Raw genomic sequence first — 3,119 nt, 5'->3', positions numbered from 1 at the left:
TCTATAGCTTCCTATAAAGGAAGGATTTTAAAAAATATTTTCTTTTTATTATACCTGTCATTCCCTCTGGGACCATGTGGTCCACAGGATAAATAAATAACATTCTAGGTAGAAAAATTCTAGCAGATAATTAACTGTTTCATAAGAGCTAATGTATAATAAAGAGAGGAATGCTGATAAAATGAATATATATCCAAGTGAGAAATTATCAAACATTCATAAATCAGGCAAAGGTATATCTGGTCCTGAAATGATAAGGACAACTAAATCTTTTCCATTACAAAGTAAAATTACAAAGGAAAATTTAGCTTTTGTACTGTTTTCCAGAATAGTTTTATTCTTTATTAAAAAAACTGTGAAAAGGTACTGAAACCTGGAATGCATGTAGAGGTGAAGAGCTGGTATCTAAATGCTACATGCAGTGAGTTCTACAGCTTGTTCTGAATGAAGGTTGACCTATAACATACCCCTGAATTTTTAGACAGGCTGAAGAATACATATAAATTTCAATAAGTAATACTAAAAAACTAAAAGATGACTTGAGATAGTAAACAGTCACTTTTTAACCTTAAAAGTTTGTCAATAGTAATAAAAATTTTTCTATCTTAATACTGTAAATTTGCTACATAAGCAGAAAAATTTTACAAGCTAGGATGTGAGGCATCTTCTTAAGGATATGATTATGTAATTAGTGTCATGAGATATTTGCCAACAAAAATTAAATTACTTTAACTGTGGTGCTTACTAAATTGTGAGATGTTTTTGAAAGAGCTATTTCAATTTTGCTAACTGTTTTTTCACTAGGACCTCACATTTTAAAATTTTTATATAACCACAGATAGCCCCTTACTCATTTTGCTTACTAACCTAGTCTCTTAGTCACATTTCCAGTTACATGTGGAATTCAATATTGATTATAAACAGCTCACATTTAATGGACATTGAATAATAATGTTAAAATATTCTTTTAAAACTTTCCCTTTCACATACTTATTTCGATCAAAGATACACAGAAAGTTGCTTCTCCAAAAAAAAAAAAAAATTAACCAAATCATTATATTATATATAAAATAAAATATAAAAGCTTAACATAATTTTAATTTCATTGGCGGATTTTATAACAAGTCATGACTAATATTGTAGGAGTAGGCAAGAAGAATCTGTTGTGTGTATGGACTTGAGATCACCAAACATTAGTAAAATCACCAAAATTAATAAAATCATTTTCAGTGCCAATTTTCAGGGTGTTGACTTCGTCAAGAGCAAATGTAACATTTTCAAATTATAGTAGAAAGAATATGTATATTATAGATATAATGATTACATTATATACAGAAAGCATAGTAAAATATCTTAGATTTAACATACATTATATTGTAAAACATAGATAAAAGTACCTTTACTATCATTTCAGACCTGAAATACTGGATAGATGAAGTGCTTCGATACAGTGTGTGATTATGAACTCTATACATTATAGAAAAAGACCTCTTTCTTTTTCTCAACATCAAGATTTTTTTTCAAGTGAAGATTTTTTGAACATAAATATTATTTAGCAGACTTCATTGCAATTCTCTTCTAATGAATCTCACTTTCAGGTTCTTAGTTGGTCTCTCTCCTTCACAACATCTACCTTTAGCAGCTAGAAGTGAATGTCAGTCTCTTTTCTCTTTCTATCATGACTGATCATAACATTTAATTTTTGATGCGAATCATGTGACCCTTTTCTAAGTTTTTGCATGCCTACATACACTGTGTCATTAGATAGTAGCTTGAGTTAATTTGCATGTCATCCTTCTACAGGAGCAATACTATTCTTCTCTTCATTGTTCCAATTTTAGTATATGTGCAGCCAAAGTGAGCATGTGGGATTATTTCAGCTGGTTAGAGTGTCAGGGCCATGGGTTTGATCCCCATACACGCCATCAACTTAAAAGCTGGACTTGATGATCCTTGTGAGTCCCTTCCAACTCTGTAAAGGGACACAATCTGTGAATAATCCGTGAAGCTTCTGAGCAGATACAGCTGGCCTGGAGACATCTGATTGACAGTCCAGCACTTTAACTATAAATCAAGCACCTATGTTTTAGTATCATCACAGCTTGAACATGCTCAGGTCCAATCTCAATCAGACAAGCTGAAAAATACATCTGGAAACTGACTATTAAGTAGTCCTTTATTCTCCATTAATTTGAAAAATTTCTTCAAAATTAGAACTAGAATTAAAAGCATGAAAGATTTCCCTAAAAATTTGTGTTTACCTCAAACTGAAGTTTATTGATGTCAGGCCTTCTCTATTTTGTTTTCATCTTATTTGTGAATGAATGAATGCTGTGATCCAGTAGTCCTTGCCACTCACTGGGCTCTGCTGAGCTCCCCTAGCCTATGACAGCTACCAGATAACCAGTCATATATTGCTTTGTCTTTCTCATGGAAAGTTAATTTTTATAAGCTACTTAGTTCTTTTCTTCCCAAACCACAAGGCTGCCATACTCCAGCAGAATCAGTCACATCAGCACAGTTTTGTAGTTCATACTTAATGTAAAAATTAGGGGTTGCATAACAAAACATGATGTATGCTTAATCTTTGTTGTATCTGTTTCTCTACAAAGTGATTTGTGCAACATTTGTAACACACTTAGTCTTTTGTTCCTACACATGTCACAAGACTGAAAGAAAAAAACATTCATATGTCACAAGAAAAAAAAATCACCAACCAACCAACCCACTCACCTCTCAAACCCCTCTCCCTCGACCTGCTACTTTAGCTAGTGAGATTGAAAACTTTTTAAAAATGTCACAGTGGAGTGAAAAGTTCCCTTACTGCAGAGGGGTTGCTGGCATTGCATGAGACTTTGTGTCTATCTTGTGCATGGGGAAGAATACAACAGCGCTGAATCAAGGTGCTCTTTCATGTACTGACACTGGAAGTTTTTGATCTTTGCATTAACTTTCAAGATTTTTTTTTTTTTAAAGCTTGCTCAGTTAAAGTCCCAAAACCAATGTCTTCCTTTCGTCTTGCCTTCAAAACAACTGCACTTGGCTCGTGTTATATTAAAATCCATAACGGAACTCCCTAGCATAACTAAAACTATTTTAGAAAACATTCTACCATTGGG

The 3,119-nt window shown here is 32.9% G+C and overlaps 1 non-coding gene across 1 annotated transcript; it reads right to left on the bottom strand.

Annotated features, from left to right (window-relative positions):
- Positions 1 to 1,758: 1,758 nt before the first annotated feature.
- Positions 1,759 to 1,863, bottom strand: LOC114067058. The gene has a single exon (XR_003573308.1). It is a non-coding gene; the product is annotated as a U6 spliceosomal RNA (small nuclear RNA).
- Positions 1,864 to 3,119: the final 1,256 nt, after the last annotated feature.

The sequence above is a fragment of the Empidonax traillii genome, unplaced genomic scaffold (assembly GCF_003031625.1).
Source record: "Empidonax traillii isolate 1590-97213 ecotype Southwest subspecies unplaced genomic scaffold, ASM303162v1 scaffold855:size277195, whole genome shotgun sequence".
Classification (NCBI taxonomy): Eukaryota; Metazoa; Chordata; class Aves; order Passeriformes; family Tyrannidae; genus Empidonax; species Empidonax traillii.
This window is presented reverse-complemented; position numbering and strand designations above follow the sequence as displayed.